At 49.0% G+C, this 15,512-nt stretch overlaps 1 protein-coding gene across 1 annotated transcript in view; it reads right to left on the bottom strand.

Moving 5' to 3' along the window:
* LOC115317337 overlaps positions 1-15,512 on the bottom strand; it is a 61,311-nt gene that overhangs the window by 754 nt on the left and 45,045 nt on the right. The window lies entirely within an intron of this gene.

The following is a 15,512-nucleotide window of genomic DNA, read 5'->3' as shown; positions in this document are numbered from 1 at the left end:
CTTCTGATCATCCTCCCTTCCACCTTCTCTTTCTCCCCTCCTCCTCTCCTCCTCATCATTTTCTCCTCCTGCTTTTCTCTTCCTCCTCTCCTCGTCCGTTCCGCTGAAAAAAGGATCGCGGAGCGTTAGGAGGAAAGGGGGAGGACGAGGAGGGGAGGAGGAGAGGGTACAGAGGGAGGGAGGGTATGTTTTTTTTCCTTTCCTCCTTCCGTCCTCCTCACCTCCTCCTCTGCTCCTGATCACCCCTAGTTTCATCCTCTCCCTCCCATCCTCCTCCTCTCCTTCCCCTCCCCTTCCATCCTCCTCCTCTCCTTCCCCTCCCCTTCCATCCTCCTACTCCCCCTACTCCTCCTTTCTTCCTCCTATTTTCCTCCTCCTCCCTACCTTCCCGTCCTCCTCCTCCGCACGCAACGTCAATTTTCCCGCTAAATCTAGCGGAAAAAATGAAAGCCGTTTACAAACCCCTGTAACGCCGAATTGGAGCGCAGCTCTTGAGGAGGAGTAGGGAAGGGTACTGAGGGGGGTCACGTCACCCGCGGGTAGTCAGGTGACCCCGGGGGGGTCCCGTGATCTCGGGGGAGTGGGGTCACGTGACCTCGGGGGATCACGTGACTTCGGGGGTCACGTGATCTCGAGGGGGGGGTCACGTGACCTCAGGGGGGGTCACGGGACCTCAGGGGGGGTCACGGGACCCCCCCCCGGTTACGCCGACGGCGACGGCGACGCCGACGACGCTCAGGCTGGAAACGGGCCCCTAAGAGCTGCGCTCTACAAGTGAAAGCCGTTTAAAACTCCCTGTAACGCTGAATTGGAGCGCAGCTCTTGAGGAGGAGGAGGGAAGGATACTGAGGGGAGGGTAAACCCCTCCTTCTCTTCCTCCTTCTCCTCCTCCCCCCATTCTTTAATATGCTCTGGGGGTCACGTGACCTCGGGGGAGGGTGTCGCGTGACTTCGGGGGGGGGAGGGGAGGTCACGTGACCTCGGGAAAATAAGCCACGTGACCTCGGGGGTCACGTGACCTTGGGGGTCACGTGACCTTGGGGGTTTACGTGGGGGTAACCTTGGAGGTCATGCGACCTTGTGGTGACCTTGGGGGGGTCACGTGACCTTGGGTGTTACGTGACCTTGGAAGGGGTCACGTGACCTCAGGCGTCACGTGACCTTGGTAGGGGTCACGTGACCTTGGGGTGACCTTGGGGCGACCTTGGTTACGCCGACGGCGACGGCGACGGCGACGCTGCTCAAGCCGGAAACGGGCGCCTAAGAGCTGTGCTTTAAAATTAATTTGTTCATAGGTGATGTGACAGCCAGTCATCTGATGTCATTTTCTCCGTTAAATTTAGCGGGGAAACTGAATTGGTGTTGAGGTCATCTGTCATGAATTTTCCCGATAAATTTAGTGGGGAATAGACTCATCTCACCAGCCAGTTTGACTACGCCACCACTGCCACAATGCATCGAGGGAGCTTTAGTCTTTCTGCACGTGTGACAACCTCACTGGAGCTCTGCGCGTGTGGAGCATGAGGCGTCAAGAGCCGTCTTGTACACTGCTGCCTGCCTCCTGCAAACTGAAGTTATGCCGGCTTCACGCATGAGCCGAACGCTTGGTGAGGTAGGTCTATTGAATTTGTGTTGAGGTAACATGACGTCAATTTTCCCGCTAAATCTACCGAAGAAACACTTTGTTCATAGGTGACGTGACACCAATTAATTTGACGCCATTTGTCCCGCTAAATTAAGCAGGTAATTTAATTGGGGTTGAGGTCACGTGACGTTGATATTTCTGCTAAATTTAGTGGGGAATTGAATTGCTGCTGTCGCGAGACGTCAATTTTCACTCGAAATCTAGCGGAGAAACTGAATATGTTCATAGGTGACGTAAATTCTCCCCACTAAGTTTATCGCGGTTACGCCGACACTGACGGCGACGCCGCAAAAGCTGGAAACAGGCACCTAAGGGCTGCGCTATGAAACAGTGTTTAGGAGTTAGGACGACATCGAGGATGACGTCTTAGAGAACAATGTTCTCTGAGACGTCATCCTCGACGTCTTAGAGAACAACAAGAGCGACCTCTTCGACGACTTCTAAAACGACCTCTAGGACGACGTGGAAGGTGACGTCAAGGACGTCAGGTACCGTCAGCCTCAGCTGCCGACGCTTACGTGCTTACGCGGCCGGTGCTTACACCAACAAAGCTTATGGAACCCGCGCTTACTTGACATTGAGGATATGACCTTCAGGTCCAAAACGTGACATTGAGCGTGGTTGCCTTTACTGAAATATCATATTTGGGCTAGATATATTGTGCATACGTCCATATATACTCGTAAAATAAAATATATGCAGGATATTGCCATGTAATGGTGCAAATAGTGGCATATATGGCAAAATGACGCCATATAGGGCCAGGTATGGTGACAGATATATCAATATATGGTGTCAATTATTGCTATATATCACTATATGTGAACCCTTCTATGGCGTGCTTTCCTATATTTCGTCGTATATGGGTGTACGCAGTTCCTTATATGTCGACCTTTCCCATATATTAATATATGGAAGTATGTTTAGTATTCGACATGGGAGGTGAATATTTTTGACTAAAAGTCATACTGAAAGTCTACCTATGTGTACATGCAGTACAAAGGGTGCGTTACTGAAAGTACAAAACTACCACATGCACTTGAACTGTTGTCAGACTATACTATAATCGTACTCAAATCGTACTGATAACGTATACTTATACATCGGTACTTGTTCTCAACCGCGGCACTTTCCTTTAATTCCTTAATTGTAAGCAGAGAGAGAGTGCTGGCGAGCAGGTAATGAATCGACATCTTGTAGACCCTGAGATCGGAAGCAATTTGCCGGTTGTCTTTGTTCGTTTTTAATTGTTATCCCTATTGAAAATCGCTCTGAGGGGACTTCAGGAATTTTTTAAAGGGTGTCAAGGGGACTTAAGGAATTCTCTATATGTTTGGAGGGGGCACCGATGTTTCCTGGTGGGTTCGTTGGCCCCGTCAGAGGCTCTCCTGGAATGTCTGAAGTGCCCTTTACATTGCCTTGAATTGTCTGAAAGCCTATCAAGATCCTTTCTAATGGAGTCGGGAAAGCCTTCAGGCTTATTCAGATGTCTGTAGGGCCACGGCTTAGGCGGAGAAAACACATTTCGCAGAGTTAGGACATAGCTGTTTATTGTTCGCGACGGGAAAAAAATAAGTATTTGCAAAATGCCGATGGTATGTTTGTACGGTCAGATTTTTATTACTGCTCTTCTATCAAATACAAGTGAGCTCCTGGACTCGTCCGTCACTGCCTGGGTGTTCGGCCACCAAGGAGGCCACTGGGGGCGACCGCCCCATGTCGAGAATTACGACCCGCGGGCAGAGCACTGTTGGCTGAGCGGCCTTGTGAGGCGAACGCAATCCTCCGTTTGAGGCGAGATCCATGCAATAATAAATAATAGAAAATAACGAGCCGAGAGCAGGGCGTTTCCCAGGAACATGGACGCGGGATCGACTCGTTCCGGGAACCCGTTCCTCCACAAGGGACGGTCCTTAAAAACCAACCCACACTGCGCCTCTCTCCGCCCGGCGTTAGGGAGAGAATGCAGGGTCGCGTCTCCAGCGGTCGGTGGGAGAGAGAGGTAAGCCGGGGAAGCCAGTATAGCCAGTTTCTCTCGGCTCGTGGGTGGTTAGCTTGTTACCGCCGCCGCCGCCGCGGATGTCTGGAGCGGACCAATTTCCTTCAGGAAGGTAAGCATGGCTTTGAGGGCTCGCCCCTTGGTCTGTTTTGATCCGCGCAGTTTCTTCCTTGATTAAGCAGGTGAACCACAGTTCGGCGTTGGCCGCCTTCAGCACCGCTCTAGCGCCATCGTGTTCAGCCAGCGCTGGTTCAGCGCATTCAAGGAGATGGTGGCCGGTGTCGGCTTACTCGCTGCAAAGCCTGGCAGTCGGGGTCAGCGTCCCACCGCATATTGTGCCTTCGCACCGGGATTATGGCACTGTGGGTCCTGAGATGGTGAATGACGGCCGCTGTCCGGTTTTGTTTCTCGCGCCTCTTCTTCCGTCCGGCTTCAGATGCATCCAGCGAGCGAAAAATACGCCGAAGACGCCGGCGCGACGTCATCATGGACGAAACATTAAATCTGCTCAGGATTTCTCAACGGTGGCGGGTGGTGCTTACGAGTTCGTGGTTTTCCCTAAACATGCTTACTGAGACTGTGTATGTGTCCGTGAGCTGCACCTGCTCTATTTTATTAGCTGAACTACCGTACATCAGGAATATAACCAGCGGCATTGTGGGTACTTTGAAAGCTATTTTTCTTTGTGATAAAGAAGTCAGTCGTCCCTATTTAATATGATCTCTTTCGTCTATAGCTCCTTGCGCCGTGTTTGAACAAACGTTGCTTTTTATCGACTTTTTGAGTTATAACATGTGTGTAAAACTATATGTCTGCCATAAATTTTCAATAATGTTCTGAACTGCATTTTTGTCTATGGTTCACAGTCACATCGGCGTCTAAAGGATCGATGAGCTAAAGGGTCTGACAGGTTGAAGGGCTGTGGTACTAAAGGGTTTTGCTATGGGGTATCCCTGAAGCGTTTTTCTGTAAGGTATTTCTGAAGAGTTTTGAAGGTCTGTGAGGTCCCATAATCCTTCAAGGCTGATGGGCCCTTTCAAGTTCTCTTAATAGGGACCCATCTCAGGGTCTACAATATGTAGACCCTGAGATGTGTCGTCGTCTCGCCGAGTTTCCAATCGGCACACCGGCTGCTAGTGCGTGCGCCCGAGACGCGGACGTGCGGCGCAGGCCAGCGGACTCGGTTATAAAGAGCATGTATAACCGAGAGTTTCTGTGTCCTTTATTGGGGTCACGTCATTTTGGGCCACATCGAGCCGCATGGCCGCATTTGCAATACGAGCTATGAGCTGCGAGGAGGTGACGAAAGCGTTGATGGCCTGCAAATGCCTCCGCCTTTCCTTCTGCTTTCCTCCTCGCCGCACGAAAACGCAGCGTTTGTGCACTTGAAGGGCGCGACCGATGGCCGCGGTTTGAAATTTATCTAGGCTCTCTACTCGGCGACGTATATCACGTGCTGTCTGATTGGCGGCTGAAACATCAGCGCTCCCTCACCCTCCTTCAAGTTGAGCAGGGGAGGGCGCGCCCTTGATGGGCTTGACCCCGCCTCTCGCCCATTTCTCCTTTCCTGCGCTTCTTGCGGGTGTTCTGTCCGCTGGGTGGGAAAAGCGACGCAGAAGAAAATGCGTGCCATCTCGTAAACACCTGTAGAGCAGCGCAGAAAATGTTGGGAGTCTTTGTTTTTGTTGAAGTACTTGGGTTAGTGATATTGGCCGGTTTCTTGTCACTATTGTTCAACCGAGAATCATGTGTGTTCGAGGTTATCAGTGAGGGTCGCGAAACACTCCTCCGTGGCCGCACCGATACGACGGTAATGGCCGATTCACACGACGGACTGATACGCGGACGGATTGATCACTTGACGACACGTCCGCAGTTCGTCTGTCTCTCAAGCGCACCCACACGAAGGAGACGAGGAGCAGACGCCAGCGAGGAGAGACCGAACCTGTTCGTCACCCCACAGTGCTGCGAAACTGTAACATCGCCCCGAGGCACCGTTCTCCTAGAGAGACATCGACGTTTGCTACCGCGGTAAAACCGTACGCCGCGGTTACGTACAAAACGAGACAAGACACTGCGATAGCCTTCGCGCGAAGCACCACTAGCTCTACTAGCCCAAGGCATGACAATGACACAGCCATTATCCTGCTCAAGAGGAGTTCGGCGTAAAAGCGACGAACGTCTGGGCTCGCGGAGGGGTGTTTGGAAATAACTTCAGGCATTCCGCGCTCGTGCAGAACTATCAAGTACAACGCACCCACAGAAAAGGTCTTGCTTGTCGAAAGCCTGATTGGACGTGCAAGAATTATCCTGACGTGCTAGACAAGTTTCGACGGGAACTTCTTGACACGGAATCGGAGAAGTATCGGAACCTGCTTCGCGTCACCCGGACAATTTTCTGCAGTTTGTTTCACGTGTGGAACAAAGAATCGTACGACAAAATGAACCAGCGAACGCACTAAAACAATGATACGCCATATTTGTTTAAATCATAAAAAATATATTGGGTCGTTGCTAGACTACACACTTTTCAAGTCAATCTACCGCCGAGAATCTGCGAGTGAAAAAGCTATCGACTTTATCACGTGTCCGCGGACGAGACGCGGATCGCAGAAGTCGGTGACCTCCCGGTCACGTGGTATATACGGTCCGCCGACGACAATCGGGATTCGGTCCGTCATGTGAATCGGCTATAAGCTGAAGAACTCTCGCGCTAACGAACTGGGAATCGCTGGTGGGCCGCTGGGCTGCCTGTTACGCGACCTTAACTAGTTACGCGGCCGTTACTGGTTTGAACTGCAGTTTGGGTCCAAGCGGATGTTCAGCACGTAGGCACCTGGTTACAGGGGAAAGGGAGTTCTCGCAGAGCCGATCTAGCAACGCTGAACTTGGCCTGAGGAAGCGGCGTGGGTCGAAAACGACGAAGTGGCAATCCGGCTTACCCGGAGAGTAGGCCCCGGGATCTGAGGTGGCCGCAGGGCCAGCTGTCTGCAGACTCTAAAATCCAATAGATTTTTGTAGCGTTAGCTACACTGGCCGAGGTTGAGCAGTTTTGCGTGGCCTTCATAATGAGCCGTGCTCATTATGCGAGCCGTGCTCATTATGCGAGCCGTGCTCATTATGCGAGCCGTGCTCATTATGCGAGCGGTGCTCATTATGCGGAGCGCGCGGCGGCGGCGGAGCTCCGCCTAGTGAGCAGGGCGCACAGCGCCGCGCGCTCCGTATAATGAGCACGGTTCATTATGAGAGCCACGCGAAGCCGCCGCTGCTCGCTCCGCCTGCGCCGCGCCCGCCTCGGTCGCCTCTCCAGTCTGTGCATACTAGAGGAGTGACGTCATAGCCGCGGCAGACGCGCTGGCGACGCCGCGTGCCCAGCTGTGCGCCTCCGTTGTGTAGTAGCCAAGTCTGACGCTCCACCGGAGCCGCTTGATAGCGCCTCTCATTTTGGGCGCATAAGCTCAAGCTACGTATATCCTGGCATAGCCGAGCTAAGCCACCGCAATTTTTGGCCCTAGTTTACAGGAGTCTCTGGCAGGCGCCCAGTTCGAGACTCGGGAGCAGCTGAATGGATCGTGTGTATGAATCTTGTCTTTTCGTCTCAAGCGCTGACAAGGGACTTTCCAATGGTTTGCTTGTGATTGTGCAGTGTGACGCCTGCATTTGGCGTTCGCTGCTTATATCGTAAGTACGCCGTCAAGTTTTAGATACGTATCAGGTTCTTTGGCGCGTTGCGTGATCAAAATCTGTGCGATATTTCGCGCCTCGAAGAAACTTCAAGAAATTCTACTGATTTCTTAGTTTTGCATGTTGGTTGCATGGTCACTGCAAATAAATTTCCTTCGATGTTTGCGGTTGTTATTTTCAACACTATGTCCACGTGAGCAAATAAATGTGTCTTTGGTGCGCTGTGTTTGAAAGGCATCTATGGCGTTCGCGATGTTATCAGAAGTGGATAATTTCAATGACTAGATAAATAGAGGCTTAGGTTCGTATCCTTTCAAGCACTTGCTTTACATTCACCGGCATGTTTCATTAAGCGGGAGCCAGACAAATGTCACAGGAGTGAGCAGCATGCTTTCTTGCCTATGCTTAGGCCTGTGTCGTAGAGACGCGCTATTGCTTCGCGTTTCTATAATTTGACCACCCCTGCCCGTTTCGATCAGGATGAGCATCGTACCGGCGTGCGGTCGTGTATCACTAGAGCGCACGTTAAAGACCCCAGGCTAGCGGTTGTACTGCACTGGCTTAATTTCTCATCTGCAGTTGGGAGACTCGTCACCCGTTGAGGCGGACCAAGTTCTAGGCTGCATAAGCATACACACAACCCAATTTTAGGACATTACCCGCTCTATTCCTTTTTGTATTTAGACCAGCACCGCATCAACCCCCGTGTTACTTGCGTCCGTATGAATTTCTGCATGTGCATGGTGGCCGAAATGGCCAAGGACGGTGGTCGTTGAAGTATTCGTTTAAGCTCGTCGAACACCCGCAGGTGCTCCTCCGTTCACTAAAATTCATGCTGTATTTTGTAACGTCATCCACTGGCGCAGAAAGCTTCGTAATATCTCTGACCGAAGTGCCTGTAGTAGGCAAGGAGGAATATCAATATTCTTACGGCCTTTTTGTCGCACGGCTGGGAAAAAGCTAGCATCGTTTTGGGGTCAGGACGAACACCCTCGCTGCTCACGATGTGGCCTAGGTACTAGAGCTCACCATAATGGAATCAATATTTTGTTGGCTTGAGAGTTAGTCCATGGGCTTTGCTGGCTTGAGGTACGGCACGGAGTCGTCGTAAGCGCTCGTTTAACTTGCTGGCGGACATCACAACTTCGTCGAAGAAGACAAGACAGCTCTTCCATTTTAAACCTGATAGCACGGTGTCCATGACATGCTGGAAGATGGCCCGTGCTGTGCATATTTCGAAGGGCATCACCTTCGATTCGTACAGCCCGTCAGGCGTGACGAAGGCAGTTTTCTTCCTGTCCCGTTCGTCAACCTTGATCTGCCAGTAGAGACTCTTCAAGTCCATCGACGAAAAGGATCGGGAGTGGCGCAGACGGTCTAGAGTATCGGTGATGCGGGGTAGCGAATAGACGTCTTTTTGTCACAGCATTGAGTCGACGATAGTACACACACAAACTCAGGGTTCCGTCCTTCTTTTTTACATGCCCTACAGGTAAACCTCATGGACTGCTCTATATTCTAAGAAAAAATGAGACGCGCTACCAAGCGGCTCCGGTGCAGCGTTAGACTTCGCTATTGTGCAACGGAGCCGCACAGCTGGGCACGCGGCGGCGCTAGTGCGTCTGCCGCGGCTATGACGTCACTCATCTGGAATGCGCAGACCGGCGAGGCGTTCTCGGCGACGGCGGAGCGCGCGGCGACGGCGGCACCGGCGAGCCACCTGTGCGCTGTGTGACGTCAATGCTCCTCGCGCATGCGCAGCATAGCTCTCCAGGAGCCACGCGAAACTGCTCAACCGCGGCCAGTGCAGCTCACGCTAAAAAAATGGAGGAAAAAGGTAGCAACTTCGCGTCTTCTTCGCTTCTACTCGCGCGCCCCCAAGCGGACGCGAGACGAAGTGAGGAACGAGACGTTTTCTCCTTCTGCAGGCAGACTGGAGAAAGCTTTCGCCCTCCAGACTCATCTTCTTTCGGTTTTGTTTTTTGACACGTCGCGGAGCCTATTTAATAAATGTTGTTGAGTTGATTGAGCTTTAGCGGCAGCGAAAGCCGCCTCTAATTCCGTCTTCTAGTCCAAACGTGCAGAACATTTCGGTTGCATTGACGTCTTAACGACTAATTCAATCAAACGAGCTACCGAAGCCGCTAGAAACAGAGAAGTTCCGGAGCAGTGCCTGCAGCGCTACGTACCCTGGGTGATATGGCCGTCTCCGGATTCCGGTAGCCACGCGGAACTACAGTAGCGGAACCACGCGGAACTGTGCCCCCGTTTTTGACGTTTTGAAAATTGGAGGAACTCCGTCCAAGAATGGCAAATTTTGCTGCCTGCTGCCTGGGTGCCTTCCGGGCTGAGTTTGGTTCTGTTTTCCGATGCCGAGTGCCAACCGGCAATAAACGTGGTTCTATATTTCTGCGTGTCACCAACATAGGAGCCACATCGTGACAGCAGTGTTGTGCGTTGCCAACAGAAGACTGGAATTATCGCCGATGTGACCGTGTGTTCGCGTATCAGTGGTCTAAAAACAAGATGAGATGACGTAAACCGTCGGGCATTGGTATCCCTGGTCGGGCCGTGATCGGAAGGGGCGGGGTGTCGCAGGTTGACATTCCGCTTTACATTAAAAAGTTTAAGACTACTTCAGGGATTAGGTGCAATCGATCGACGTGCGCATAGTCATGTTGGAACGCTGGTCTGAACAGCGCACAGTGGCCAATCTGACTGTCGGTTGTCTCCTCCACGATAGCAATTGCGCTCTGGGGAAAACACTGAACAGTAGGAAATTATGACAGAGAGTACCTATGTTTACTGTGTGGAATTTTAGCATTAAAAAGAATAGCAGGTAAAATCGAAAATAAGCTACCCTTTATTTTGCTGTTTAAATATACTACGGTTCCTGTAGAAACTGCCCTCCAAGTGGCCCGCTGGGATGAACGCTAGAAGTTTCCGAGCTCGCCACGGCGTAGCTCTGTACACTTAACACCTTCCGCAAGTCGCGGCTTTGACTGCATTCAAGTTGATCGAAAAGCGATTTTTCTGCCCGTGAAGCATCACTTCCAGCTAAGTGCATATCAGCTCTACAGACAATAATTCATGACGGCAATTCCAGCCGTGCGCGAACAGTGCAAACAGAAAAACAAACACTACATCAGATATACTGGCTATGACGTGCCATGCGGGGAAGCAAACACATGGCTTGGAACCGCATCGGAGCGGCTTGATTTATTGGCTTCCAAATAATTACGGCATGATCGAGCAGTTTCCTTTTATAAGGAGATTCATCTCCTGAGCCATTCAAAATGCTCTCGGAGGTATGAGCTTGCTGGGAAAAAAATAACATACTGGGAATATTTTTTATTGCTTAGGCAGTCACCGAGGAATTCGGTACGTACAAAACGACCAGTATAAAAGACGGAAATGCAGAGCTTTGATATAACCCAAAGGAAGAGAGACGAACAAAGAGCACGAAAAGCGTAGAGTGCCTTCATACAGAAATGTGCGCCTTCCAGCGCTCCTACCTCCTAATCCCCACCCGATCCCTCGCGGGCTTCCACGATGGGAGCAAATGGCTCCAGACTCGGACTATATGACCCCCCTTTGGCGTGCCTAGTTCTACAAGCCAACAGATGAGAAGGACACGGGCCCTGACCCTTGAGATTTACACTGCGGCGTCCCTGCGACTTGCTACCATCTTGTATGGTCCTGTGCAGGGACGTCTTTAGAACGGATAGCGGCGATTAACACCTTACCACCACACCTTAGGCCATGCAATGATCCTTCGGGAATGAACCCATCTGAGAACCTCAGCACCCGCAGAACGAGATCTCATCTTCATATCAAACATCTCCTACCTCCGGTCCTCCGGGATCGGACGGTACGTCTAATCCATCGTAATCATCACTACCCCTCGCCCACTTCCCCTTCCCCCATGCCGCATGGGGTTTAATTGACCAGAGGCACCGAAATTAAATAAATGTTTTAATCAGTCAATCAATTGGGTGTAGTGATCGCGTTAGCTTGCATGTGCCGTGTGTGTGTATGCGCTCAATGTATGTTCACCTGATGCTTGTAGTGTGTGTCTCCATGTGCGGATAATAGAGGATCCCAAAGATCCCGAAGCGCAATGATGGCGTGAGGAAATAAATATTGTTGGTAGAACATGAATTATGCGGTACCTAGCGCCACCTAGCCTAGCTACGTGCAATTGCTCTGCTTGACCCTGCCATCTGGTGCCAATCGATTTAACCTTCTTTCAAAGGTCGTGATAAACAGCGGCTTTGAGTTGGTCATTTTGAAAGCGACTTTTGGTTTCGCGGATTGGCTTGCCATTTTTCTGTGATGTGCGGTTCACGAAAGAATGGTGACTCGAGGAAGAGCAAAAGTAAGAAGTAAATAGCGCGAAGCAAGCGGGTATCAGTTGTCTCCGTTTAGCATCGCAGCGCTGACGACGTGAAGACTGAGTAACTGCTTTTGAAACGGACGTTTCTGTACCTGCGGGGAGAACCTTGCTTCTAAAATAAACACAGTTCGCGGAAAGCTCCTGTTACGCTTTTATTTGCTGCTCCTCTCGTCCCGTACAAAAGAAGTAGCTCGATTCCCTCGATACGGGGCCGCTATAATGAGATGCAGGCGACGGAGGAACTTTGCTCCCCTGCTTCAGGGAAAAAAGTCTCTCCCTCTGTAAAGGAACGCAGGTTACAAGACAGTTTCTCCTCTTAGGGAGGACTATCGATACCCTTTTTTCTGAGGGTGTACGGCTTTTCGGATACTGTTCTTGGATGTCTTCCCTTTTTTTTTAAGAGAGGCACGGTATGTTGACTGGTGGAAAGGGTGCACGTCGCCCTCGGTAACAATGCCATGTTTCGCCACTGGTGTTCGGCGAACTTTCGATGACGTGGAAAAATAGTAACTGTAATCTGCAAGGAGATCAACCAGTTGCCGGCGCTTTGGAGCTGGGAGCTCGGGGTTGATGTCAAACTGCGGTTGCGACGTGCTCTTCTGCTGTGACGAGGAGGTTTCCTACGAGTTTACTTACATCGACTGGCGCTTGAAGGTCCTCGACGTGGCTCATGGTGGTACCCTGAGTTATATGCTGCGGTTCTTCTGATTTGCTTGTCACGAGAACGGTTGTAGGCCCTTTTTGGAAATCCGTAACGCCTTGCGCAACGCCAATTCATTGTTCAAGGAGTTGTTAGTTGGGCGCTTCCTTCCAGAAGAACTTCATCGCACATGGCTGCGTCGGTTATGATAATTTCGGTAACACTCCACGTGCCGCAGTAGGCTCACATGGTCGGCAATAACTCGGGTCGCGGTTAACGTCGTGTTGGGCCCTACCGGCGGCAGGACAGGCTTTTCCAGTGTCAAATGGTTCGCCTTGATGTCGATGACGGCACCATACTCGCAAACAACGTCCATTCCGAGGATAACGCCCCTCGCACAGTCTTGGAGAACAACGAATTTCACAGGGAACGCCTCACTATGGATCACAACGCGAGCAGTGCATCTGCCGACTGGTGGGATGAGGTGCCTTACGGCGGTTCATATTTCAGGTCAATCCCATGGAGTCGTCACCTTGCGCAGGTGGCGAGAAAGCCTCCAACTCAAGAATGTGTAATCTGCTCCGGCGTCCACGACTGCCATTGCGCCGTGACCGTCGATAACAACATTTAGGTTGTCGGGCACCGTTGCAGGGACGCCGTTGCGATGCGTGTCGTTGAGAAAGTGGGAGCGCTCCGGCGTTCTTGGCGGCTTTTTACTTCGATCGTCTTTAATAATAATAATAATAATAATCTTTATTTGGACTCCTTGAGTCTCAGGTGGAGGGGCAAAAGGTAAACAGATTTACCTGACGAGGCCCCACCACCCTGTACATTGCTCAGCAGAGAATCAGAACAGACTAGAAATGAACACAAGTAAAAACGACAATAAATCTTATCATAAAATGTGTCTCTGTGCGAAACGAAAAACGAAACAGTCCTACAGAAAAATGAATTATTAAAGTACAAACTGGCAGGGGAGCAATGAGCTTTCAAGCGAATTAACACAAATAACGGTGATCAGAGCCGATTATACGCTGTTCAACCCAATGCATAACCAAAACGCAATTTCCTATTGCAAAATATAACGTTTCATGTTGCCTTTGAAGGCAATAAGGAAGTAGCATTCCTCATTAATTCAAAAACACTTGGATGATCGTTCAAAAGCTGTGGTATTTTATACGCTAGAGCTTGGGAGCCATAATTCGTCCGTATTTTAGGCTTTGTGTATATTTCATTTCTTAAATTATATTGTGTTGTTTTAGGGTGGTAGACGTCACAAAAATCATTTTGGTCACTGCTGTATTCGCGGTATATTATCATCGCTAGCTTTAAAAGAAAGAGCTGATGGATATTTAAAATTCTATATTTGACAAAATATGGGGCTGAATGATCGGTATAGTGAAGGTTTTCGATGCAACGAACAGCTTTTTTTTGTAGGCCGAATAGTCTGTCTAGATTTGTTTTTGTTGAAGTTCCCCAAACTAGTAAGCAATAATGTAAATGAGATTGCACAAGACTGTAGTAGAGTTGGCACTTAAGCCAACAGGGAAGGAGATGTTTAAGTTTATACAAGATTCCAATAGATCTGGATATGCTAGAGCGAATATGATTGATGTGGTCTGTCCAGCTTAAGGTTTCTTCGAACCTGACACCTAAAAATTTTAGGGAGGACACTCTTTCTAATTCTGAGTTTCTAAATTGTACCGAGAAGTTACTACAGAGTTGCTTATGCACAGGCTTGAAAATAACATATTTTGTTTTGTTAATATTCAATTCTATTTGACTAGACTCTTGCCACAGCGCAAGTTCGCGTAACCAAATGTTTGATAAGCCTTCTATTACACTAAGATCCTTATCAGTAAAAAACACATTGGTGTCGTCTGCATAAAGTATAATATCTGGAGTTTGCGGAATGTTTACTATATCATTTATGTACAACAGAAAAAGTAATGGTCCCAGAATTGACCCCTGAGGTACACCGTAATTTATTTTCATTAGTTGCGATTCATACTCATTGATTTTTACATATTGTGATCGTCGAGATAAATAGCTATGAATTAGGTTCCAAGTTATCCCCCTTATGCCATAGTGCGTCAGCTTTTTTAGAAGAATGTCATGTTTAATCGAATCAAATGCCTTGCGAAAATCAAAAAAAATTCCTACTGTATATAATTGATTTTCAAAACTATTAATTAGCTTATCTTTTATATATAGCAAGGCTTTTTCTGTAGATTTGTTTTTCTGGAAGCCATACTGTTGCTTTACAATTATGTTATTTTTTTCAAGGTAACTAGAAAGCCTAACGTTAATTACCTGCTCTAGAATTTTTGAGAATAGAGGTAGCACAGAAATTGGCCTATAGTTATTTATATTATTGCGTGGACCACCTTTATGTATAACGCAAACTCTGGCAAGTTTCATTTTTTCCGGAAATATACCAGTCAATAACGATGTGTTACAGATATGTTCTAGAGGGGAGCTTATGAAGTGCGTAATTGCCTTAATCGGAGCCACTTTTATATCATCTGATCCGGCCGCTGTGTTATTACTTAAATTCTGGAGGAGCCTCGTTATCTCTGCCTCCGTCACAGGGCAGAGGAAAACTGAATTTGTAGTTGCAGCTGGCAACATATAAGGCTCAAAGCTACTACTTGATACGGATGTAGTGGGGCAGGCGCCGCAACTTAAGAAGTGAGCGTTAAACTTGTTAGCAAGGAAGGAATTCGAATATGAGATACCATCAATTACCAGTTCATTTGGAAGTATATTGTGGGGCTGGGAGGTAAGACACCTCACCGTGTTCCATACTTTTTTTGGGATCATTATAAACGGACGCGAATTTATCGCCGTAATACTGCTTGCGTGCTTTCTTAATGTCTGCGTTTAGCTTATTCCTTATCTTTTTATATTCGCGTAACACCGACTCATCTCTTGTATTGATAAAAGTAGCATAAAGTTCATCTCGCCGTTTTATTCTTCTATACATATCATAAGTGATCCATGGTTTTCTTATTTTTTTTTGTTTTCTAACATTTCGCAAAGGAAACGCTTCGTCATAACATTCTTTAATCCTAGTTATGAAAATGTCGTAGCAAATACTTGGATCCCTTTGACTGTATAAGTCATCCCAATTAATCTTGGATACAAG

Source organism: Ixodes scapularis, unplaced genomic scaffold (genome assembly GCF_016920785.2).
Source record: "Ixodes scapularis isolate PalLabHiFi unplaced genomic scaffold, ASM1692078v2 PGA_scaffold10__122_contigs__length_95168666, whole genome shotgun sequence".
Taxonomy (NCBI): Eukaryota; Metazoa; Arthropoda; class Arachnida; order Ixodida; family Ixodidae; genus Ixodes; species Ixodes scapularis.
The sequence above is the reverse complement of the archived record's forward strand: the minus strand, read 5'-3'. Positions and strand labels throughout refer to the sequence as shown.